Here is a 26,781-nt window from a genome sequence, read left to right as displayed (position 1 = left end):
TTCAAGTAATTCCATATTCACAATTGAATGGACAAGAAAATATGAATAATTATTAACGAACAGAAAAATCCACATCAAACTGATAGGGTGCACCTCAATGATGTGTAAATATACAACAGTGAATAATCTGAATTGAAAATACATAATTGCCACAGGTGTTTATTCAGCGCATGCTCTTAATGACCAAGACACGGGGTTTCCTCTCCCAAATGCAAGGGCTGGGCAATGTGGTTCTCTCTCCGGTTGAAGTTCATGTTGACATGTTGGACCTTATGGCATTTAGGTTGTGCAGGCCCATGTTCTGAACCAGCCAGTGTGTATTTAGGCTGTGCAGGGTCATGTTCTAAGTCAATCTGCATCTTAACAGTTAGAAGGGCCATGTCCCCCCCTTAAACATGAATGTTTTGACATGGATGTAGCTTGTGTTTCAGAGCAGCTAGATTAGAATGACAAGACGCCCCAATTACAAGTGCACTTATTATTGAAAACAATAGCTTGGCCTGTGAAACCAAGTTCAAGTACTGAAGGGCCATGTTTTGATTAAAGAAATGATACCCCATGTAGCCTAGAGGGCTTTCGCGTGACGTCACCGCACCGCAAGATTTTGTTAGGGCGCCATATTGAAAGACCAAGTACACATCTATGCAAGTACATACATACATAAAACAAACTACACCTGAAACGTTGCAGCAAATTTTCTTTTATTAACATGTTAAGTGTTTTCTTTACTACATTAACAGTTGTTCCATTCTATGAAAGACCTGTTCAGAATTTGCTCATTTATATTTCATATAATAATCAGTGCAGATTAAATGAAATTCTCCACTATCATGTTAAAAAAATTATAGCACTTGACCACTATTGCAATCTGTATTCATGCTGTTATGGATTTTTTTATTTCATAATTTATTTTTAATTTACTACTTATCTGTTTTTATTTATATATATTTGAATTATTTGGACATGGGGAAAAACACGCTGGAGGGACTATGTCTCTCGGCTGGCCTGGGAACGCCTCGGTGTTCTTCCCGAGGAGCTGGCCGAGGTGTCTGGGGAAAGGGAAGTTTGGGCTTCCATGCTTAGACTGCTGCCTCCGCGACCCGGTCCCGGATAAGCGGAAGAAGACGAGACGAGACGAGACACTCTAGCCTAGTGACTTACCAGTAACAAAATGGTCTGAACATATTCTATACTGTTGTATACTTGAAGTATTCAGATCCGCTCTGCATAAAGCAACTAAATACTCTCTCTGTCTCCTGGCAGAAAGCTCCTTGGTTTGCTCCCCTTGTGTCTCAATCACAGCTGGTATTCTGAAGAAAGACTTCTTTTCACCTTTCCCATCAGCTTTGTTAGAACACCCTAACACAGCACAAAAGTTTACCATTGTAGGTTTTTGATGATCCAAGTGCCTTGTGGGTTCAAATACCGCGCGCTGCCGTTATTTCCCCCTAATCACGAGTTTGTTGGTCTTCCAATATGGCGCAGGATTTGTTTACTTCCGGTTTCGGGTGACGTCATGCGCTGTAATTATACAAATACTTGATTTTGTTCAAAAGTGCTTATTGAAATAAAGTTTTTAAAAAAGTGTGAAGTTTATTGTACATTATTGAAGTTTTGTAATTGTGTAGAACAATGAAAAAAGGCATGTATAGTTTAATGATAAATTATGATAACCTCAATTGCCTTTTTGTACTACTGTGAATGCCACTGTTCAGCAAAAAAAGAAATCTATGTTGGCAGAATGAGGAATTGAAAATTGACTTAATTAAGAATTCTTAAGATAACAGTGTTATCATAGTTTGGATTATCATGGGCACATCGTTGGCAAAACATAAAATTCTTAATGCAGACGGTTGCCTTGAAATTTCAAGTATTCTCAACTATTCTTTTTTTACAGTGTAATGTAGGCCTATATACCGTAGGAGCAGAATGTAGGTAGGCCAATGAAAAAGGTGAATATTTAAATTAGTATGTTTGGAAAAGGTGTATGGGACATTGATTTTTTTAAGAACATAGTGAACATAACCCTGATAATAATAGCTTTTCACCCACAACAATTTCATTGAACATAGCAGATTCCTGGCATTAATAAATTACTGATTAGTTGTACCCTGCAGTATCTGGTGGTATTCTGTTACATGTTTTCCTAAAACATCGGAAGCTAGCATGATTACCTAGAAGTAGAAGTAGGCCTAGTCTAGGATTTATGACCTATATGGCTTTTTGAAAATGATTTGAACTTTGGTGTGTGTGTGTGTGTTTTATAGCTGGGTGTTGCAAACAGTAGCCTACCTGAACTAGTTCGAGGAAGCAGAATTGCATAAGACTCTTATCCAGGAAATCACCGGAGAAGTGGCCAGCATCTTGCAATGATTTGAAAAGGTTCATCCAAAACTGCATGCTCTGCTTGCGAAGGATACCCCACCAGGATTCAATATGCTGATTGGCAGTGCTGCGGCCATACAAGAAACTTTTGTCATCGGCAAATGCATCAGTGTGCGCTCTTCTTAGGAAGATTTGCATGCCCTCGACGTGGCCGTTCTCAGTCCCCCTGTCTGCTCGCAGCCGCTCTGGACAGCCCCCCACACACTCAACGCACTGTACATAGTAGGAGGCAATGACTTTAGGGTCATTGTTGGTAGTATACGCCTCCATCCACAACACATAGCGACTGTAACCATCAGTGCATCCGTTGATACAGATCCCAAATGGCTTCAATTTGTCGTATGAATCCATATGCCAAAGTGCGTTAGGCCTGCGGGCTGTATACTCACGCCGCCTCAGACGATGTGCCCGTCTCATTTCCACCCCATGTGGATCAAGTGCCTTGAGGATCTTCCTAATGCTTTCTTGCAAGACCACTAACCCCCTTTGACGTGCTTGAATGTGCAGCCAACGATAGCCCTGCATCTGGCCATTCCCACGCAGTTCCTCTTGCACGAAGGCTATCACACTGTCGATGTCGGTCTCATTTCGCCTCCTGAAAAGACCAAGTTGGCGACAACGCCTCTTCAAAGTCCGACTAGAAATCAAAAAATTGTGATTCTGTGCCAAGACTCCAAGGATCTCTTTGTTGTTCAAGCCAATCTCGAAATAGCATTTAATTAAGTCATCCATTTCAGCAACTAGCCTAACCAAACACGTCTCCTTCAAAAGCGCTGATGTGACTCCACTTGCTCTCTGGTAGATTTGTGACTTTTTTCTCTCGAAAGTTTCGACTTTTTTTCTTGAAAATTTCGACTTTTTTTCTCAAAAATTTCTACTTTTTTTCTCTCGAAAATTTCGAGTTTTTTCTTGAAATTTCCGACTTTTAATCTCAGAATTTTGAAAAATATATTTTCTCCAAGTGGCCCTAATATGCTTCCGTATAAATGCCCCCAAGCACAGGAGGGAAAGACGGGAGAAGAATATAGATGATGGTGGACATTTTTGTATCTGTTTTCTTATAATCATTTCCTAACCCATCTTTAAAATGGGTTCCAATAATTGTGGAGGGCTGTGTGTGTGTGTGTGTGTGTGTGTGTGTGTGTGTGTGTGTGTGTGTGTGTGTGTGTGTGATCTTGATCTCCATTTACAGCTATATAAATCACTGAGTAAGTTTTAGTGACATGAGTTTATGATTCTCAGCTTGCAAATGCTGGAATTTCTCTCATCTGGTGAGTGTCATGCTGAGTGTCTACAGTGGCTGCACATGACAGATTACACTAAATGTAATGAAATGGGCCTTATATCTTTTGTTGGATTGTTTCCGTACAGCTCAAAGAACTCCTCTTTTTTTCCAGCTGCACATGCCACATCAGGCCTGATGGAACACCGTGCTATCACCTTTTTGTACACAAAGAAATGATCCAGGTGGTTGTCATGTCACACTTCCCTCAGCTGGACTTTTGCTAGCTCGGTGACAGTATCTCTACAAACACGTCTGAGCCTTTGTTTCTGAGCCCTACAAGGACATAGTGTGGCCTAAACCAGATGTGCTGCCTCCAGATGGGTCAGAGGATGAAGAGATCCAGGTGCAGGTAGATAAAGGACAGAGCTGAGGTCATGGATGTGGGTGAGGACATGCGTGTAGCCGCAGAAGCGGGCATGGTTATGGGTGTGGCTGTGGCCATGGCAGAGGGGTTGAAGCAGGCGGGTATTTTTTCTTATACATGAATTATAAACAATGTGCCCGATTCACAAGTGGGTCAGACAGGGTTATTTGCCATTTCGCAATGGATCTTATAAGGGTTTACCATGGGTTAGGTATGGAGTGCAAACATATACTTTCAACGCTTGCCTCCCAGCATGGTATTATCTTAAGTCTGAGCACATTGAACAGAATGCTGAGGGTAAATGGTCTTCGCCGCCAGTGTTCTGATAAATGGTCCTACAAGAAATGACGTTTTGTGCTCTGCGCATGTGCAGTGGGGCTTTGTAGGACGCATTGACGTGTAGGACAGTTTATCAGAACACCTGTTGTATGATGATTTGGGCACCGTAAAAATCATCATACATCCGGCGGCGAAGACCATTTACCCTCAGCATTCTGTTCAATGTGCTCAGACTTAAGATAATACCATGCTGGGAGGCAAGCGTTGAAAGTATATGTTTGCCTCCATACCTAACCCATGGTAAACCCTTATAAGATCCATTGCGAAATGGCAAATAACCCTGTCTGACCCACTTGTGAATCGGGCACATTGCGTTTTCTGGTATAAATTGTGACCACGCTTTACTTATTCATGCTAACAAGTTTGAATGTATTATTTTTAAATTACGTTAACATGTTTTATAAATCTTGGGCACGTTTTCGTAAATTGTGCTCACGATGTATATTCCGTGGGCACGGCTGAGCAGGGCGAGGCCACGGTTTTAGTAAGGCGAGCCCATGGTTTACGTAAACGAATGCACACTCTATTTAACATGAGCACACGATTTAATAAAATGAGAACACGCCCAGCAAAGTGAGCGCTCGTTTTCTTGACACCCCCGTTTTTTCGTCAGCACTGACACATTAGGGGCTCCGTGCAAACACAAAGAAGTAAAACAAAACTTTTAACTCGGAGAGAGAGCATTCATTGTGCCGCTTGCTCTACTGTTTAACAATGATCTTTGTGCTGCGATGCTTTTGGGAAACTCAGCACAGATGAACCGGAGTCAGACAGGGAAGGTTTTGAGGAAGTCTTTGCAGGGACCTTACTGCTGGCAGGTGGCAATAAGAAAACTGAGCTTACTTCAGATTTGAGTGTCTTTGACCACATGGAAACAGAAAAGCGACCAGTGAACATGAAATCACACAAAAACCAGCCATTTAATGTTGAAGTTATTGACTCTGGTGACAACTTACCCCGCTCTCCCCACATTGTGTTTCCTATTTAGTATTTGTAGCTGGCATTTGGGGGAAAGGATTTATCAGACAGGTTCAAATGACTGTAAGAACTAGCTGAGTGTGAATTCTGGAGCGGTGCTCTGAGCCAGTGGGAGTCATGCTGCAGTGAACACTGAAGGGTGAAGGAGAGAAAGTGAAAGTAAACTGCAGCAGAATAACGGACTCGCTGTTAACACGGGAATGTTGTTTCTTTCTGTTTCCTCATTTATCTTTGTCCTAGAGACAACATCGCGCTTACAGAATATTAAATATCCGACAGATCAAATGAAATTAATCTTCCAGTCTGACGAATTTAACCTTTTTTAATCTGAGAATTTGATAAACACAAACAAACTGAACAAACACCATGACTAGGCTGTTTTAGTAAAAAATATCTAACAATCAGAAAGAAAACAATCTGAACATTTGTATTTCTTCATTGGAAAGAATGTTGAATTCATCAGAAATGCCTTTGATTTTACTGCATGCAGTTTGAGGTCACGTGCTACAAGGAGACACAACTATCATTTCCTGTGGTTCAGAAATCATCAACCTTCAAACTGGTTTCCTGTGAATCATTTACCGGATGTGTGCATTTAGGTGCTTGATCTCATGCACTTCTTCCTGACACTGACACTAATCACAAGAATCTCTTCTTCAGCAGCACAGCTCATCTGTTTTAGTCGGAAACGTGTTTGGACGTGATGGAGCCTGCAAAGGAGAACTAAAGGAAATAACCGGTAAGAAGAAGAATATACACACATCTGTAAACATCATGCTGGAGCGGATTGGGGGAGGGGGCTCTCCTGTAAAAAAAAAAAAAAAAATATATATATATATATATATATATATTTATATATATATATATATATATATATATATATATATATATAAAATTATGCATGACTCTGTGCAGCTAGCAGACAGTCGGTTTAGCCTGTTCGTCTGCTCCCTGGCCTTGGCTCTGGATTGTCAGAAATTAACTAGGCCTGTTCTAAGACTATGTGCTATGTTGCAAGAAATGAGAGCAGCACCTTCCCGAGTGGGATGGATACCGTCCTGCCCGAACAGGCCAGCAGTCCCTCAAAATTAGCCCAATTATCTATAAAGCCCACACTGTTTTCTGAACACACAAATAAGGAAAAACTGGGGGAACAGTGCCACTGAAATCCGAGGCCTGTGTGTGTGTTGGGGTTGGGGTTGGGCCTGTGTTTGTTGTTTTTCCCCGAAAGTAATGTCTTTCATTTTAAGAGCATTTGCTGAAAGGCAAAAGATTTGGCCTTGCATCACAGCTTAAAAAGTTAACCTTATAGCCAACATTTCCTTGTACAGTCTGCTTATTTATCATTATCAAAATGGTGGGGTGTTAATATCCTCATACTAAAACCAAAACTGCACCCGTGAGCTTCATGCTGAACATGTTCCTTCCTGTTTATCATGAACTAAGAAAAAAGTACCTTTTTGAGGGGTGAGAGACTCGTCTCAGTATTTTATATTTGTATGTTAAAATATTCTGACGTACGTATTCAGGGTTGATATTACTGATAAAAATGGTTTATTTCAATAAGTTTGTCATCTGTTCCTCCTCTGTTTCCCTCTCTCACTGGTGTCCTGTCTTTTCTGTCTTATTTCTCTTATCTTCCCTTTCCTCTCTCATTCCTTAACATCCATTTGCCCAAATTTAGTATCTCTTTCATCTTGTATTCATTTTATATCTTATTTTCACTGGAATAACTTGAGTGTTAAAAAAAAAAAAATCCTTACACCTGCACAGACCCTGACTGTTGGGGCAAAGTCATCGTGATTTACTAATAAAACTGACCAGCTGTGGAACACTGCATCATGTTTCTTTTTCTAAATGCGTAGATAATATTTAACAGGATTGTCGAAGTTCATAGGAGGAGGAGGAGCACAGAAAGACGGCAGGCCAGAATAAAGTTCCATAACTTAGGGTTTTTATTTGTTTTTTTCAGAAACAAACTAACTCTCCCAGTCATACACACACACACACACACACACACACACAAGTTGTCTGGTTCATGAGAGAGCTCTCTTCCTCTGCTCTCTCTCTCTTTATATAGGGCGCGGTCACTGGGAAGACACACAAACACAGGTTAATTGACATCAGGTGTAGTGATTCTGCCACTTACCTTCCCTGACTCCGCCCTCCTGTCACAGACCAGCGCTTGACCACGCCCCCGCTGCCACATACCCCCACCACCCGACTCAGGCCGGGCAGCCATCCGGCCTGCAGCCAACTCCCCCCCGCCTTGACGGGAGAGAAAGTCCGCCACAACCATCTGCGCCCCTGGCCTGTGGATCACTTTGAAGTTGAAGGGTTGGAGTGCCAGATACCAACAGGTGATCCGCGCGTTGGCATCCTTCATGCAGTGGAGCCACTGGAGGGGCGCGTGGTCCGAACAGAGGGTGAAAGGGCGTCCCAGCAGGTAGTAGCGGAGGGCGAGGACTGCCCACTTGATCGTGAGGCACTCCTTTTCGATAGTGCTGTAGCACCCCTAGCATACTGACAGCTTCCTGCTGATGTACAGCACTGGACGGTCCTCCCCCTCCACCTCCTGGGACAACACGGCCCCCAGCCCTCTGTCCGACGCATCCGTCTGTAACATAAAAGGGAGAGAAAAGTCAGGGGAGTGTAACAGTGGCCCCCCCACACAGTGCAGCCTTTACCTTAGAAAAAGCCTGCTGGCATTGCTCCGTCCACTGGACCAGATCTGGTGCCCCCTTTTTAGTGAGATCAGTCAGCGGGCTGGTGACGTCTGAATAATTAGGTATAAACCTACGATAGTAGCCAGCCAGCCCCAGGAACTGTCTCACCCCCTCCAGTCTTGGGCCTCGGGCAGGCCACAATTGCTGCTGCCTTGTTAATTTGGGGATGCACCTGCCCGTTGCCCAAGTGGAAGCCCAGATACCGTACTTCCACCCGCCCAATCGCACACTTCTTTGGGTTGGTGATATCGTCGAGGTATGTGGCCGCATAGGTGGCGTGGGGGCGGAGGACCCTGTCCATCAGCCACTGAAACGTAGCGGGCACCCCAAACAGCCCAAAAGGAAGTGTGACAAACTGGTGTAAGCCGAACGGTGTGGAAAAGGCCGTTTTTTTCTCGGGATAATGGCGTCAAAGGGATCTGCCAATAACCCTTTGTCAAATCCAGCATCGAGTAAAAGCGAGCCGTGCCTAGCCGATCGAGCAACTCATCAATACGAGGCATTGGGTACGCGTCGAATTTAGACACCATGTTGACTTTTCTATAGTCCACACAGAACCGGACCGACCCGTCGGTCTTGGGAACCAAGACAACTGGGCTGCTCCAGTCACCTTGGGACTCCTCGACGATGCCCATCTCGAGCATGGCCTCGAGTTCTTCCCGAACCACTTTTTTCTTGTGTTTGGGTAGCCTGTAAGGGCGGCTACGCACTACCACCCCGGGGGGCGTCTCAATGTGGTGCTCTATGAGGTCGGTGCAGCCGGGCAGGGGCGAGAACATGTCCGAAAACTCAGTCTGCAACTGGGCAACCTCCGCGAGTTGGGTCGGGGAGAGGTGGTCTCCACAGGGGACCGGAGAGGTATGCGATGCCAATGCTCCCTTTTGAACCTCCGGCCCCAGCTCCGCCTTCTCTGGAACCACCGACACCAACGCTATGGGGACCTCCTCGTTCCAGAGTTTGAGTAGATTGAGGTGGTAAATCTGTAGCGCCCCACCCCTGTCCGTTTGCCTCACCTCATAGTCGACGTCCCCGACTCGCCGTGTGACCTCAAAGGGTCCTTGCCACTTGGCGATCAATTTGGAGCTCGATGTGGGCAACAGTACGAGTACTTTATCTCCCGGTGCGAACTCCCTGACGTTACGCACATCAAAGCGTGCGAGATGTTTTTACGACAATGTTTTAAACAAAGACTATGTTTGGTCTAACAAAGAAGTGTTCTTCTCCACTGGACGAAGGTCAGGCTACACAGGAACAGTTTAAAATCACTACCATAGTATATGCAATAGTCCAAAATAATAAAGGATCTTAAAAAGCTCTAAAATATCAAGTCTTAACTCTTTGTTCAGCAATAAGGCTACCATTACATCCAACATTAAAGTGTGTGTGGGTCGATCTGACATCAAAACAGACCTTGGCGTCGTTCAGACACATCTCTGATCAAAAATACACATTTCATATCAAAATAAACAAAATGTTCCCAAACAATGTCCAGCCGAGACAGAAGGTCATTTTTAACTGAACCGAAGTTAATCCTTAATTTTGTCACCATTTTAATAAATTACTGCCTTCTTGGTCAAGAATAATACTTATATAAACCTAACAATCCCCCCCTTTGATAATAGTATCACTATTATCAAATCCTAGGATCATATTTGATCATTATCACCTCATGATCATATATGTGACTGCATCGAGAATTAATCTTGAGTTAATCTTTGCCCTTCTTGATGTATATTGGTGCTCAGAGGGCGGGCATGCCCGATCAGCGCTCGTCCCACCTCACCGGAGCTTAGAGAAATTCAAAACCTCTTAATTCGTCCCAAATACATGCTACTTCCTTCAGAGTAATTTGTTCTAAAACAGTGAGGGAAAATGAAATTAGAAGGCATATCTATAGTGAGAACAGAGTCCTGTAAGAATACAGAGTTTCAGAGCATAGAGATGTGTAATAATAGTAGAAAACGGCATCAGATGAAAGACATAACATATTCGTGTGGTGTGCGCTTGTGCAGTCCAGTTAGCGAAGTTAGTCCAGAAGATGTTGTCTCGAAGTCCAGCTCGAGCGGGTAACCCTGCTCCGAGCAATGAAGTGGTCCTGAAGGCTCGGGCGGGTAACCCTGCCCCGAGCAACAATGAAGTCACGAAACCCGTGATGAGGACTGTCATGGTTGTAGTGAGGATGATTGGTTCCAAACGGGGCGCAAGATCTCTTCCCCTCTTTGTTCACAACGTCTTGAGGATTCTCAGTCGAATCTGTGTAGAGCTCAGAAATAGAGAGACAGAGAGAGAGAACAGAGATTCTCGGGACACAGAGAAAACGTTAGTAGCAAACTTGTCATTGTGACACAACTTTGTTATGGAGCCTTCTTCAATCGCGTGGCATGGATCTACTGTGGAAAAAGATCAGTTAAAACAGCAGTAAAAGTAATGGCGACTATGTCTGCAGGCCCACCATATCTAGGTTTTCCCAATTGTCCAAATCATTACTTTAAAAAGTCACACCAGCACCTTGTCTCCAACTTGGAAAGGGTGTGTGGTGGAGATAATATTGTATTATTGGCCTTGGTACAAATTTTATACCATTTAACTATAAGGGCTGCAGAATACTCATCCATATGCATTTTCAAATCAGAGGTACCCGGAGCCGGAGTTCCCTTCTTCCAGGGGAGAGGGAACGGTCTTCCAAAAATAATTTCTTGGTGTCACACGAACTTCAGCCAGAATGAATTATGGATTACAGAACTAAACCTGTGTCCTGCATGACCTTAATTAATTTGTCTTTCAATGTTCGATTAGTACGTTCTACGATACCAGAGGATTGAGGAATGTGAAAACACCAGTTTAGTTTAGAGATACTTACAAAGGTTTTGTGTGACTTTTGAGGTGAAACGGGTACCCTTGTCTGAGTCTATGGCATTTGAAACCCCATAACTATAATAATAATTATTATTATTGACTTCTTATTATTTTATTGTTGTTATTTTATTGTTCTGCTTTTATTGTTTGTTTTTCTTTTTTACTGTCTAGTGTCCTTGGGTACCTTGAAAGGCACTTATAAATAAAATGTATCATTATTATTATTATAACTAGGTATTATTTCTTTTGCCAGAGTAACTACCTTCGTGTTCTCTCAAGAACAGGGAAAAACTTCTACCCATTTAGAGAATTTGACAAAAATCAAATGAGAAAGGAAGAGCGTATGTCTCATGCAGAATATCAGGCTGATATTGATTGAACACACAGAGTAACCACATATAATAAATTTATTTAATAAATATTATAAATTATAAAACAAGAACCATCAACAAAGAGTACTTCCCCCATCCCTAGAGGGCTGGAGGAGAGAGATCAGACCTGATAGACAGCCAATATCAATGTCATCCCGAGAATTAAGGAGGCGTGCGAGAGCGTGACCTACATTATCAAAAGACACGAATTTCAAGATCGTTACTAGAACAGAGAATAAATAGTCATATGTTAATTTAATTATCTATTAAATTACTGATTAAATTAATTTAATGGGTCTGTAAATTTTGCAACACCTGTTTAACTTGATGTGACGAGTGCAAGATCAGTGGGTGAGACAAAACCAATTTTTCTGCATCTAAAATCATCAAAGCACATGCAGAGACAGCCCCTAGACACGCAGGTAAGCCTTGAGCAACAATGTCTAATGTTTTGGATAAAAACGCACAATGATGCATTCCCCCCCCCCCCCCCCCCCCCCCCCCCCATGTTCCCCAGAGGCTGTGCCTTGGTGTTCACAGGCATAGAGGTGGAAGGGCTTGAAGTGAGCAGGTAACCCCAGGGGCGGAACAAAGGGTGCTTCTGAGGGAGTGATAAGCGACCACCATAGCGTCAGTCCAGGTCAAAGGATGTTGCAGTGGATCGTGATGAGAGATTGCGGAATGGAGAAGCTTGTTATATAAAGAGCAGTCAGGGATCCATTTTCTGATCCAGAAAAGACATCAGTGCATGTTTAGTTGCAGGGCATTTTGTGTCTAGAATGACAGCCTTGAGAAAGTTCAAAAGTTCAAATACTTAAGTGTCCATGCAATATTGCAGATTGGTTCTGGAAACCTTAAAGCCCTTATGCGCCAGATGTTGGAGCAGGCGCAAGTGTCAGTGTCTTGGCAGATTTCTGGTGACTCAGCAGATACCAGAACACACAGACCACAGAGTCCTGAGGGAGGGAGAAGGTCACAGAGCGCGTTATGAATTACAGCTGAAAAAAACAGCAAGAGAGTCAATGGAACCTTGAGTCCAAACGCTATCTCCTCATGTGCGTGAAAAAAAGGCAGAACAGAGATCATTAATGGAAAAACAGCAATGATGAGCAGGAACCTGTGACATTACAGAAGAAACTATCAATTCATTAATCTTATGTAAATCAGGTGTATTGTACAAGCTGGTGCACGGTCTCACCATGCCTCCAGAGAGACTGGAGGATGACATCGATACAGAGAGAGAGGTACTGCTTATTAAATCATATTTTGTGTAGTTTCATGTCAATTTAAGTTCCAGGTTGCAGTGCAACAAAATGCGGAAAGGTTCAAGGACAATGAATACTTATACAAGCCAATGTATCATAATCATGATAATTTACGAAGTTTTTTTCCTTAATGGTTAAATAAAGATAAACCCAAGTCTCCGATTTAGAAACAAAAAGTTATTCAAGTAAACGTTTAACTCTGTTTCTTGCTGAAAAAATTATGGTTAACTAAATACATTAAAAGCCTATCCATTCCATATCCTCTGTGGTTTTTAAAGGCAAAAGTATGGAGGTTTAAAACTCAGCAAACAGTTAATCAGAGCATTTCATATCAATAGTTCGAAATTAGGAGGAACATGGTTAAGCTTAGCCTCATAAGTAGCAATAAGTTTAAAGAAAGAAAAGGAGATAAAAAACAGGGCAAATTGAAATGACAGACAATTTCACTGAATGTAATTTGAATAAAATTGAATAGCTGATAAGCACTCTTTGTTGGATTCGATATGTGACAGAGACTGAAAATACATTTTTAATTCAATTAACAGTATTAATGGGAATGAGAATTGGTTGTCTTGGACATTTTGACTTTATGTATATGGAATTTACCTAGTAATGTAAAGAGATTACTTATTAAATTTATTATTGTGAGAAAGTGCCAAAAATAATGATTTTCTCTGCTCATTGCAGATTTCTGTGGCTGTCCTTGCCTGCTATGCTTGCATGAGTTGTTTATATTATAGCTATCTGTAACAGTCTGGGAGCTCTTATCTCAATGCTGACTGAGAAAGAGACAGAGAGACTATAGAGACGGAACAATTATTCAAAATATTATATTATATTAAATATTATGACGACAATTATTCAAAAAATGTCAAAAATGAAGTAAAAAGCGGGTTAGCTCGCTGTTGAACTAATTGCATGCTTCCCAGACAAGACAAGTCCACATTTCGCTAAAACGCATTAGAAACAGGAGTATATAGGATATTTAAAGGTTAGAATTACATATGATTAATAAAAATACCACCACACGATCAGTTTTAAAATGTTTTAGATCAACATTAAACATTAGGTTAAACATTAAACTTTTCAGCATTTCCATTCACACGTAGGGTAAATATATTTGATGCCTTTTATTATACCTTTAGACAGGAAGTAGTATAATACTCAATATTTTAAAAATGATTCCTGATAAATATCTTCAAATCTGAAAGTGATATTTGATTTGGCTGAATTAATCAAACTCTAAGCCTTAAATATATTTCTTCTGTTTTTACCATGTCTGTTTAATTTAAGTGAATGTTTTAAAAATGGTTTTTGTGTTGTATTTGCTTGTACAGTTATTTCATTATTTAAGGTCTGAACGCATAGAATTACTGCCCAAATCTAATGAGACGAGAGTTTTGCCCTAAAGAGCTTCTTTTTCTTTTATCCAGTGCGCATGCCCAGTTCACAAGCATCGTGGGAACTGGAGTTCATCACAATTTGCCGTCACATACTTCGTATTCATCATTTATAAGATCTAGACATGAAACTGCATTAATAGCTGCACTATTAATTATTAAAACACATTAATAGTCTTGTAGAGTGCTCGCGGACCTGTTCAGAGATCACCTCGCAGAACACTCGTGTCTTTCCTGATAACCTTCCAGTTACAAGTTTCGGACTATCAACACACAAGGAATATAAAAAAATAAAATACAGATGATCTACTCACCAAACGCTGAAACTAATTGATTAAGAAGCAGATTTTTCCTCTGATGATTCCATTCTGTGTTGAGGGAAGAGGATCTCTAACAGTGATGAGATTCACAAACGATTCGGATCTTTTTCGGGACGAAACATAAAAATGACTCAACCAAGCGAATCGATACAGACGCATGGACTGCATTTGTTTGAGTTCATGCACACGTAATGGTTTGAGGAAATTTTATACTTTAATTTCATGCAGCATGAGAGTGTGATTATTGTTTACAGTTTGAAAACAGGAATACAAATAAGGTTTCCGTAGATTCTGAGTCAAGAATCAAGAGTGAATCAAGTAAATTGATTCACACGCATGCGAGTTTGTTCTAAAGAATCGATTCAGTGAAGCTTTCGTTGAGATCAGAATGAATATACAGAATGTCCGTATTTTATACGGATTTGATTCAATAAACATAGTATACGGGCGTACAAATAAAGTTATATGGATTCTTTTTTACAAAAACCTTCAATATTTATTTAGAGCTATAATCAATTCCGGGCGGCATGGTGGTGTAGTGGTTAGTGCTGTCGCCTCACAGCAAGAAGGTCCGGGTTCGAGCCCCGTGGCCGGCGAGGGCCTTTCTGTGCGGAGTTTGCATGTTCTCCCCGTGTCCGCGTGGGTTTCCTCCGGGTGCTCCGGTTTCCCCTACAGTCCAAAGACATGCAGGTTAGGTTAACTGGTGACTCTAAATTGAGCGTAGGTGTGAATGTGAGTGTGAATGGTTGTCTGTGTCTATGTGTCAGCCCTGTGATGACCTGGCGACTTGTCCAGGGTGTACCCCGCCTTTCACCCGTAGTCAGCTGGGATAGGATCCAGCTTGCCTGCGACCCTGTAGAACAGGATAAAGCGGCTAGAGATAATGAGATGAGATGAGATAATCAATTCCCGCGATGATAAAAGAGCACATAACATTTACACCTTGTGTTTTTTGGCAAACATTGAAGCTTTGTATTCATTCTTAAAGTTTATTGTTATTAATATTGAATAAAAAGTACCTGGGATATATCATTGTTAATTATCATTCAAATTTTAGGTAAATCATTTTAATTTGCATCCTATAAGGATCTTATAAGGGAAATAAGGATTTTGGAAGTTGGTTATACAGGTTTGATTGACGAAAGGTTTACATTTATGCACACCAGGAACACAGTTCTAACTGTTCATGTCCAGAGTACTGATTTGTTGTTTCATTATTTTGTGCATATCCAGTAATGCCTTATATAAATGCTAAAACAATTAAAGATACATTACACAGCTCCCAGAGATTGCAAATACCTGAATTAGGATAAATCAAAACTGAGCCGGCCAAACTGTCTAGAATTTGTGTAGAATGCTAAACCACAGCAATTCATCCAATTCCGTGGGTTTTTTTTCTCGGGGTCCGGGTACCTTAATACAATAAGACAATTAATATAATACAATTTTTCCCCCCATGGTGGCACGAAGGAATCAGTCCTGAGATTAATTAGGGTAATTATTATGGGTTTAACATAAAAAGCGCGCTCTTCTCGTGACAGCTCCTTCACTTCAAGAGGGTCACCTTCCCGTAAACAAATTACGAGGATAGCCTTCCCGTGTTTTTACACGAGGTTTAAACATCCCGTAAACAAAAGTCTACGATAAAAACTGAATTGCTGAAATATTATTTTGCTTATGATTGAAGGTTTCATTCACACACACACATACATATGGAATTAAGATGTGATTTACTGACCTAGCACATAGACACAGATATCAAAATGATGTCACTCACTCACACCCTCCCATAGACACACACACACACACACACACACACACACACACACACACACACACACACACACACACACCCCTCTCTGAGGTCACATACAAACACACACACACATTTGACAGACACAATAGCCGTTTGGAGAGATTATGATTTGTTATAAAAGGTGTTTGTAATCTTTCATCTTTGGCAGAATACTGTGATTGACCAGCAGTTAAACCGATCTCTGGTTCTCTGTTTTTTTGCGGTGTTTTGTCCCAGACGTCTGGGTGGTACGAGGGCGGGGGTCCCGAGAAATAAGTTTCAGACTGGGTTGAACCCTAACAGGCGCGTACCCCTGTTGTACAGGCGGGTTTGCCGTTCTTGGGCCTGCCGCAAATTCTCCTGGGTTAGGTGAGTGAGTGTGTGGAGTTTTGCGCACAGGTCAATGATGTACTGAATTTCATTTTTACTTGGGGAAGGTCCCTCCTCCCAATTTTCTCACAGCACATCTAAAATGCCACGCGGCTTACACCCATATAATAATTAAAATGGGGAGAACCCCGTGGAGGCTTGGGGGACCTCTCGCACTGCAAATAACAAGGGTTCGAGCCATTTATCCCAGTTACGTGCGTCCTCAGTTACGAATTTTTTAATTATATTCTTGAGGGTGCGATTGAACCGTTCAACTAAACCGTCCATTTGTGGGTGATAAACGCTGGTGCGGATCGGCTTAATTCCCAATAACCCATACAGTTCGTTCAGTGTTCGTGACATAAACGAGGTGTCTTGATCAGTCAGAATCTCTTTCGGGATTCCAACTCGGGAGATAATGCGGAAGAGCGCCTCTGCAATACTGCGTGCTGAGATATTGCGGAGAGGCACTGCTTCTGGGTATAGCGTTGCATAGTCCACCAGAACTAATATAAAGCGGTGCCCTCGTGTTGACCGATCTAATGGCCCGACGAGATCCATCCCAATTCTTTCGAACGGGGTCTCGATTAATGGTAGAGGGCGCAAAGGCGCTTTTGGAATGGCCGCTGGATTTACTAACTGGCATTCGCGGCACACCGTACACCACCTACGGACATCGCCGCGAATCCCCGGCCAATAGAATCGGGCCATTATTCGGGCTAGTGTCTTATCCTGCCCTAAGTGTCCAGCCATGGGATTAAAGTGAGCTGCCTGGAATACCAATTCCCGGCGGCTTTTTGGAATCAAAATCTGTGTGATTTGCTCTTTCGTCTGAGTGTCCTGCGTCACTCGGTATAATCTATCTTTCATAATAGAAAAATAGGGGAAGGACGGGGTGGCGTTTGGCGGGAGCGTTTGACCATCGATTACTCTCACTTGGTCAAACGCATGCCGCAGAGTCTCATCTCGCGACTGCTCTAACGGGAAATCCGCAAGGGATTCCCCAAGAGAGGGAGGAGGAGCCTGTGGCTCCTCACTCTGACGCGGCGATGACGTAGACGGCTCTGTGACAGCTGCTCCTGCCAAGGCGACACCGGGACCTCCCCCTGCTGAAATGGCAGGACCCACTCTTCACTAAATGCCTCATCAATTCCCCAAATCCCAGCCAATCAGTCCCCAAAATTATCGAGTGGGTGAGGCGAGGATTAACCGCAGCCTTTACTATAAATTTTTCCCCTCGGAAAAAAATGTGGACCGACACCAAAGGGTAGCTGTTAACATCCCCGTGCACACACAACACCTTCACCCCCTGTGCTCCCCCCAATGCCTCGTCTTGCACCAGGCTTTGGTGAATTGAGGTCTGATTACAACCAGAATCCACCAACGCCTGATATGTATCCCCTTGGATACTCACTGGTATGCGATACACTCCGGCCCGATCGAGGGCATCTCCTGGCGCGTTGGGGATCCGAACCACTGTGCCCACTTCCATTGCCGAACACTGCTGTTGGAGGTGGCCCGGCTCCCAGCAGCGCCAGCCAACCGGCCCGGGCTTCCTCTCTGCACCAGTGCCCTGGGGCTCACTCACCTGAGGGGGGGGGGAGAGACAGACACAGAAGGGGAAAACGGGAGGGCACCGCGGGTGCGACAGGCCGGCTGGGGTGGGGCCGGCCCCCGCCTCCGTGTTGGGGGAATGGGGCGAGGACGAGACACAGGAGGAGAGAGGGGAAGAGAGACAGAGGAGAGGGGAGAAGAGGATGTCCGCTGTCCTGCCGTTGGAACAACTGCCAAATGGTCCTCCGCCAACTCGATGTCCTGATCCAGCGACGCCGGGCGGTAGCACTGGACCCACTCCGCGGTTCCCTCTGGCAGGCGGCCGATGAACTGCTCCAGCACCACCTGATCGAGGATTCCCTGGGCGTCGCGGTTGTTGGCCCTCAGCCACCGCCAGCAGGCGTCCCGGAGTTGCTGGCCAAATGCGAACGGCCAGCCGACTTCCTCAAGCCGCAGAGCACGGAAGCGCTGTCGCTGTTGTTCGGGGGTGCACCCCACCCGCTGGAGGACGGCCCGGCGAAGGTCCGTGTAGGCCAGCTGGCGGTCGGCAGGGAGCTGTAGCGCGGCCAGCTGCGCCTCGCCTGTTAGTAGGGGGAGGAGGCGCACCGCTCGCTGTTCCATCGGCCAGCCTGAGGCCTCTGCTGTCTGCTCGAAGAGCGTGAGGAAGGCCTCGGGGTCATCCTGTGGGCCCATCTTGGCTAGCGTGAGGGACGAAGGGCCCGCGGCAGTGGAGATGGTGGACCCCGCCAACGCGAGGAGGTGCCGGAACGCCTGTCGATCTTCCTGCTGCGCCAGCACCAGGGCCTCGAACCGGCACTCTTGCTCCTTCCGGAAGGTGATTAGCATCTGGTGCTGGCTCTGCTGGGCCGTGGCGAGGGCGTGGACCAGGTCTGCGAAAGGGGAGGACTCCATGGGGTTGTTCTTTTCCTGTGCTCCATCCCGGGTTTCAGCACCACTGTGGAAGTTCGTAGGAGGGGGAGGAGCACAGAAAGACGGCAGGCCAGAATAAAGTTCCATAACTTAGGGTTTTTATTTGTTCTTTTCAGAAACAAACTAACTCTCCCAGTCATACACACACACACACACACAAGTCATCTGGTTCATGAGAGAGCTCTTTTTCTCTGCTCTCTCTCTCTTTATATAGGGCGCGGTCACTGGGAAGACACACAAACACAGCTTAATTGACATCAGGTGTAGTGATTCTGCCACTTACCTTCCCTGACTCCGCCCTCCTGTCACAGACCGGCGCTTGACCATGCCCCCGCTGCCACAAGGATGAATTGGGTTCGTCAGTAACGTCCAGTTCTGAAACAAGATAAACAACATTTATAGTTCCAAAGTCCACTGGGACAGGAAGACGTTTTGAGACATTGGAAAAAAAATTGGTTTAATATTTAATATTTGTTTGAAATTCTGCAGTTCCTTCTTTTTATAGGAGTTAGCAAATAATATAATCACAAATCCAGATAAAAATCAGTACACTGTATTCATAAAAAGGCTTTAATAGAGTTTTTCATATCTATTCTTGTTTGCATTAAAATAAACTAAACATGAATTTTCAGTTAGACTTATAATATTCCATATTTATATCAAAAACAAATTACTAGTCAGTCATATGGTTAGAGCCTTTCATACATTTTAACTGGTGTAAAATCAATTTGTATTTTTAATAAAGGGGCATTTTAATCTGTAAAAAGAGTACATTTGTGTATTTTATAATTGGCTTGTCCTGAAGTCATTTGGCTAAAGCCTATAGAGGCACCTGTCGGTCGGTGTATGTTTAACTGAGTTCAAACGTGTTTAAGAATGTAATAGACTCAGATGAAACCATGGTTTCCTACGATGTCACTTCTCTATTCACCTGCATTCCCACCACAGAAGCAGTCGAATCTGTTAGAAAACGACTCTTTCAAGACAGCACCTTACTGGATAGAACGAACCTCACCACGGACCAGATTTGCACCCTGCTTGACCTCTGCCTGACCACCACCTATTTCCGGTTTATGTAAGTTTCTACAGACAGAAGCATGGATGCGCCATGGGCTCACCGGTGTCCTCTATTGTGGCCAATCTTTACATGGAAGAAGTGGAACATAAAGCTTTGACCACTTTTTCAGGAGTTGCTCCCAGCCACTGGTTCAGATATGTGGATGACACCTGGGTTAAAATCAAAACCCATGAGGTGGAAGCCTTCTCTAAGCACATCAATGCAATGGATATCAACATCAGTTTCACCTGGGAGGACGTCAGTGGGAATAATCTAGCCTTCTTGGATTGTGATGTACACATTAGACAAGACAGAAGCCTTAGCATCGAGGTCTACCGGAAACCCACACACACAGACCAGTACCTACTCTTCGACACTCACCACCCACTGGAACACAAATTGGAAGTCATTAGGACCTTGCAACACAGGGCTCAGAACATTCCTACAACGGTAGAGGGAAAAGAGGAGCAGAATCACGTCAAGAATGCAATTCAGAACTGCGGGTATCCCAACTGGGCTTTTTTCAAGAGCAGAAAAAGGAACATAATGGACAAGGAGGATGACAGGAACAAACGCAAGAACATTGTCATTCCCTATATTTCCGGTCTATTTGAGAAACTCAGGAGGATCTTCTACAAACACAACATTCCGGTACATTTCATACCCAGTAACATCCTGAAGCAGAAACTGGTCCACCCTAAGGACAGAATAGCCAGACACAAACAGGACAACGTAGTGTATGCAATTCAGTGCAGTGATGCACGGGCTCGTATATTGGGGAAGCAAAACAACCGCTTCACAGGCGCATGGCTCAACACAGGAGAGCCAGTTCCTCAGGCCAGGACTCTGCTGTCTATCTTCATCTTAACAACAAAGGACACTCATTCCAGGATTGCAACATACGCATTTTAGCCAGAGAGGATCTTTGGTATGAGTGAGGAGTTAAAGAAGCCATTTTTGTCAACCTGGAACGGCCATCACTGAACAGAGGTGGTGGTCTAAGACACCATTTTTTAGCCACCTACAATGCGATCCTTGACACACTTCCCAGACAACTGAATGCACACCAAAACCCAGCTGTTTTCAGTGACTCACAGGAGGACAGAGAGAACCAACAATCCATTGATCACCCCAACGACTCTCAAGGCCATTCACACCCAGCCCCCAGTGACCCACACCAACAGGATGACTCAACGACACCTTAGGATTGCTTTTCATACAGGTACAGGGACACAGAACGATACTTCACCCTGAATGTGTGTGTGAGCTGTGTTTATATAGGCTGCGTGATTTGTAGGTAGAGTGGTGACAGGTGATGTAATTAGAATTCTGGTGACGGGGCGCTGTGGCTCTTGGGAGGTGTAGTCTGGAGTGGCCATGTTTGGAGGTTGCTCCGAACTCGGGCCTTCAGTGTTATTACTGACCAGAGGTGGCAAAAGTACTCAGATTCTGTACTTAAGTAGAAGTACAGATACTTGTGTGAAAAAATACTCTGGTAAAAGTACTGATTCAACTCCTTTACTTAAGTAAAAGTAAGAAACTCCAGGCTCTGAAATGTACTTAAGGACAAAAGTAAAAAGTACTCATGAATTTTTCCCATCAATGATGCACAATACCTCTTTTGATAACTTGCCCCCCAAAAAAATTCAAGGCACACCAAATAGGATAGTTTTCCTCTTTGGTTAACAACCTGCACAGTGCTGGTACAGAGAAAAAAAAAATGACCGGACACAGTCTAGTTTTGCCGCAAGCCAAATTTCAGACAGAATAATCAAGACTGAACTGACCAGAGGTCCTGTATGAGTACCTGGATAATTTCTAACAGCTTTGGTACTCCCAGTACTATACTTAATGTATATTACTTTGAACAGAATTTGTTTAATTTGAAGCACTATATTGAAAAACTAGCAAAGTTTTGACAACCTTACTACACTCCAATAGGCAAATCAGTTTTCAGCAACAGAACCTGAAACATTATGATCAACATGGAAACTCAAAGTCTAATCAAGTCTTTTTTCCTTTTGTGAGAAATTCACTCATCTTCACCACACTACCAAAATCTTTTATTCAGCCTCAGCAGAAGCTGGTTCTCAAAGTTCTTTGAGTCAAGGTGTGCCCTTTTGGGTCTGAAAATCAGCCCTGCAGTGCTGAAAAGCCTCTCACAGGCAGCCGAGGCAGGTAGGGGCGTATGAGCTTCAGTGACAAATTGCACGCTGCTGGGAAGGATTTCCTGCTTGATGGGGGAAAAGAAGTTCTCCTCCTCTGATGAATGGAAAGTGTCACTTGGAAGCACCACAGGTTGCTCCTTCAGATGGCTTTTGATGAAGTCAACACCACAGAAGGATTTTTTTTTAATTTTCCCATAAATATCACCTTTGTAAGATCTAGATAAAAAAATGATCATGGAATTAGATTATAATATTTGACAATACTTTGCAATAAGGGTACATACAAAGCATATACTGAAGTAATTCAGGATGTATCATAAATGTAAATTATTATGTCACTATATTTTTATGTGATTAGCTCAGACTTAATATGATCATCAGCTAAGGAATATTAATGAACAGTTACTTCATATATTATATGCCATCAATTAGCTGGATTACAGTCGCATAGATGTTTATTTCAGACATTTATTTGCTCAGCCTCAGTGCCGCTTCTCATAGAAATACTGTATAAAGCTATCTTTTAATCAAACTGGTCGTTAGATGCAAACATTTACAGAGAACAAGATTACATAAATAAAGTTATATAAATTAACTTTTATGTAACTGGAATCCAGTTAACTTGTTGCATATCAACTGATGTATGAAGTAACTGATTTTACATTCATCGATTGATGATCTATTGTGAACTAATCACATGAAGTCATAGTGACTTGATCATTTAATTACATTTCATTAACTTCATGATACATCCTATATTAATTCAGGCATTATATCATCATGAATCATGCATTAGTTTACTTACAGTAAGTGTATGATTTGTAGCCTTATTGTGAAGTGCTCCCAATATTTTTGTGCAAATATGTTTTGTAAAATAATTTCTAAAACACAAAACATGCTAAATAAGCTAATGATGACAACTGAAAATACACCTTACCTGAATGTGTTTTTTCAGATTAGAAGGGGAATTCTTGTACACCAGAAGCTCGTGGTTTTTAGGTTGGCACAAGACACAACACATTCGCCATGAATCACTCTTGGAGCCGACAACATCAAACAGTTCTCTTAAATAAGGCCATGGATGGGGAGCGTCCTGCTTCTCCAAATTTGTTCCGCCATCAGCGGCAGACTCGGCAATGTTCCCTGCTTCACTTTCTTCCTCCATGTCGCTTCTACTACTTTTCTCTGTCTCACAAACTGTACTCTCACTCGGCGCCTTCTCTACATGGTTGACTTTTCCTCTTTGTGCAGTTGCACCTTTTACGTCATGTCGTCATCCGCGTAGGTTGAAACAAGTAACGAGCTTGTTTTGACAATGTAAGGAGTAGAAAGTAAAAATATTTGTGTTTCAAATGTAGGGTGGGGTGGCATGGTGGTGTAGTGGTTAGCACTGTCGCCTCACAGCAAGAAGGTCCGGGTTCGAGCCCCGTGGCCGGCGAGGGCCTTTCTGTGTGGAGTTTGCATGTTCTCCCCGTGTCCGCGTGGGTTTCCTCCGGGTGCTCCGGTTTCCCCCACAGTCCAAAGACATGCAGGTTAGGTTAACTGGTGACTCTAAATTGACCGTAGGTGTGAGTGTGAATGGTTGTCTGTGTCTATGTGTCAGCCCTGTGATGACCTGGCGACTTGTCCAGGGTGAACCCCGCCTTTCACCCGTAGTCAGCTGGGATAGGCTCCAGCTTGCCTGCGACCCTGTAGGACAGGATAAGCGGCTACAGATAATGGATGGATGGATGTAGGGTGTAAAAGTAAAAAGTCGTCAGAAAAATAAATAATGAAGTGAAGTACAGATACCTGAAAAATTTACTTAAGTACAGTCAAGAAGTATTTGTACTTCGTTACGTCCCACCTCTGTTACTGACAGTAGTAATATGTGTTGGAGGTGAACGGACAGAGGAAGAAACACATAAATGGACATTAATCAAATGCCTCAAATTTGATTTAATAAAAGGCAACAGCAAAGAAGAAAGTATTCAGCCTTGATTTAAAAAAAACCTGAAAGATGCAGCAGACACAAAGTACTTTGTATTTATTAATGTGGGAAATGCGTTCAGTATAATATGGATTTATCACAGAAATACATGCAGGTATTTATGATTTTGAAAACCCACTGGCCGGCTGATCTGGCACATTTTAATTGTGCGACAGTAATGACGTAAATAATGGCATGGCGGAGTAGTGTCTGAAAGTGTTTTTTCATTTTAGGGAGTAGTGGATGAGTGAGTGATTTCCGACACAGCACACAACTTTCCTGAACTCTGACCTTTCCCATGATTCATTGCTGCGTCATAGTGGAAGCTGGGATCTTTCTTCCACTCCACTGTGTTTTTATTTGTAGCTAACGCTAGGTAAGATCAACGACGACTAAAAGATGGTTACACAGGTCCAAATTTCTGACGTGCTCCTATATAATAATATGATCAAAGTGCCCCATCTGTCTACTCTCACGGAATGGATAGACGACGTGAAGTTGTGGCCCGACATGACATTGTTAATTGTTTTATTCTTAGTGAGGGTGCTGATGGTGAGGAGCTGAGGAACTACAAAAGCATGGAAGCATACCATTATCTACACAGTAATAAAATTAGCAGCATTATGTGTAAAAGAGAGGGCGAGTTTGTTTGCTTAAAGGCTGAGGTTGAGCCGAGCCAGAGCAAAAAACCGAAATCCTGCAGTCATGCAGCAGCTCTCATCTGGACAGGAGGCTCTGTCAGAGTAGAGTGATTGTATTGGTTTACTAATAATGTAGTGTTTTTTCTATGTTGTAAGTTGCTTTGGACAAAAGCATCTGCCAAATACCATGTAGGCTCAATATGTATAGGCTCAAGAAGCAAAAGCTAGCAGAGAAGCATAGGCTAACTTTTCATGCAAATGCTGTCAAACTTTGGAAACAGTAAACATACCATACTTAAATAATTCCTTGTCTATGTATTTGTCCGAGCTTCTTCAACTTCTTCACTCCCCTGATCATTCCAGGTACTGGATGGTATTTGCAGGCTGTTTGTTTACACTCGTACTTCATCACTGGTCGCTCTCGGATTCGCTCGGCTATCTGCACTTATTGTTAGTCACTTTCAATAAAAATGTCAGCTAAATAAATGACTGTAATGTAGTGTAATGTTTGAATAATGCAAAATATCTAAACAACAATTATATAGAATTAATGTTGTTAATTAATCCATTTCTGGGGGCATACATTAAACACCGTGGGGTGTTATTCAAGTAAAAAATGGTTTTAAACTTTTTTGTGTTTGACGAGAGGAAATTTAAGGGCCACTTTATTTTGGCCTGGGCCACTAAGAATTCAGGGATTCTGGTCCAAGTGACGGCCAAGCACTGGAGTCCATTTTTAGCCCTGGACAATGATCTGAGGTAGCTTGTGGAAGTGTGACTATATTTTCTATATTTAATCCGAATGGGAGTATTAGATCAAGAATGTGACCATTATGAGTAGGTCCTATGACATTCCGATTAACCCTTACTGAATCTAGAATGGACACAAGTGCTGTTTTCAGAGGGTCTTCTGGGTTATCAAAAGTCAATATTAAAATCTCCAACAATTAAAACTTTGTCTCAAGAAACAGCCAGGTTCAAGATGAAATCTGGAAATTCAAAAAGAAATTCAGAGCATGGCCCCAGGGGTCTGTAAATAATAATTAGTGGAATTGACAGGGAAGACTTATATTTTGTGGCTGGATATGTTATGTAAACCTCTATAATAATCCAGTAGAAGGCAATGGGAAACCACTACTGTAATATTCCCTCGAAACTTTGATGGATGGAAGAAAAGCTGTCAGAGCGGCCCCATCACTGCAGGGATATGCCAAATAGAGACAGAGAGAGAGAGAGAGAGAGAGAGACATGTTAGTATGAAGAACTTCAAACACATTGAATTTATGTCCAGGTTTTTGTGTGACGCCTAGATTATCATTATAAATCACTGTGACGTCTCCTTTTCTGCCAGTTAGATGAGGCTGGTGTATGTAATTGTATCCAGGAGGACTAACTTCATTTAATGCTGCATACTCATTTGGTTTAATCCACGTTTCTGTTCAACACAGTCCATTAAACTCCTGATCAGTATTAAGTTCATGAACAATTGGTACTTTAGATGTCCTAATTGTTTAGAAGGCTAATGTGCCCTACCTTTAGATTGCAGGTGCTGGCAGTGGCTGAATCTTTGGTATGATCTCATTTTATGTTATAGGTTATGAGAATAAACTGTGAGTATTTCTGCCTTTTTGTATAACGCAGGGAACAGACACAATCTCCGTATGCTGGAACTGGAATGGTGACTGCAGTTAGCAAGTGATTGGTTTAGCGTGTTTTTCTGCTCCCTGACCTTGGCTCTGGATTGTCACAAATTAACCAGGCCTGTTCTGAGACTATGGGCTATGCTGTGAGAAATGAGAGAAGCACCTGTAGGGTTATTTTATACCTCAAGCTTACTGTTTAGTATGCTGTAGAGCTTCAACATGTGTTGAGATTGCAGTTTCTATGGCCATGGTTATCTTTGAGCCAGGTTCTCTGTGTTACAAAGGTCAACAGGTCAAACTGCGGAATGTATTTTTGCGAACCACAAAGGTGCATTAGCCTACTACGAATATTTTACGCAGTTCACT

At 42.8% G+C, this 26,781-nt stretch overlaps 1 protein-coding gene across 1 annotated transcript in view; it reads left to right on the top strand.

The window, feature by feature from the left end:
- Nucleotides 1-5,988: 5,988 nt before the first annotated feature.
- LOC132888480 (protein NLRC5-like) overlaps nt 5,989-26,781 on the top strand; it is a 208,547-nt gene continuing 187,754 nt past the window's right edge. The window contains exon 1 of the mRNA XM_060924526.1: nt 5,989-6,090. The gene's annotated coding sequence lies outside the window, so the exon portion shown is untranslated. The remainder of the gene's footprint in view (nt 6,091-26,781) is intronic.

The sequence above is a fragment of the Neoarius graeffei genome, chromosome 6, assembly GCF_027579695.1.
Source record: "Neoarius graeffei isolate fNeoGra1 chromosome 6, fNeoGra1.pri, whole genome shotgun sequence".
Taxonomy (NCBI): Eukaryota; Metazoa; Chordata; class Actinopteri; order Siluriformes; family Ariidae; genus Neoarius; species Neoarius graeffei.
The sequence above is the reverse complement of the archived record's forward strand: the minus strand, read 5'-3'. Positions and strand labels throughout refer to the sequence as shown.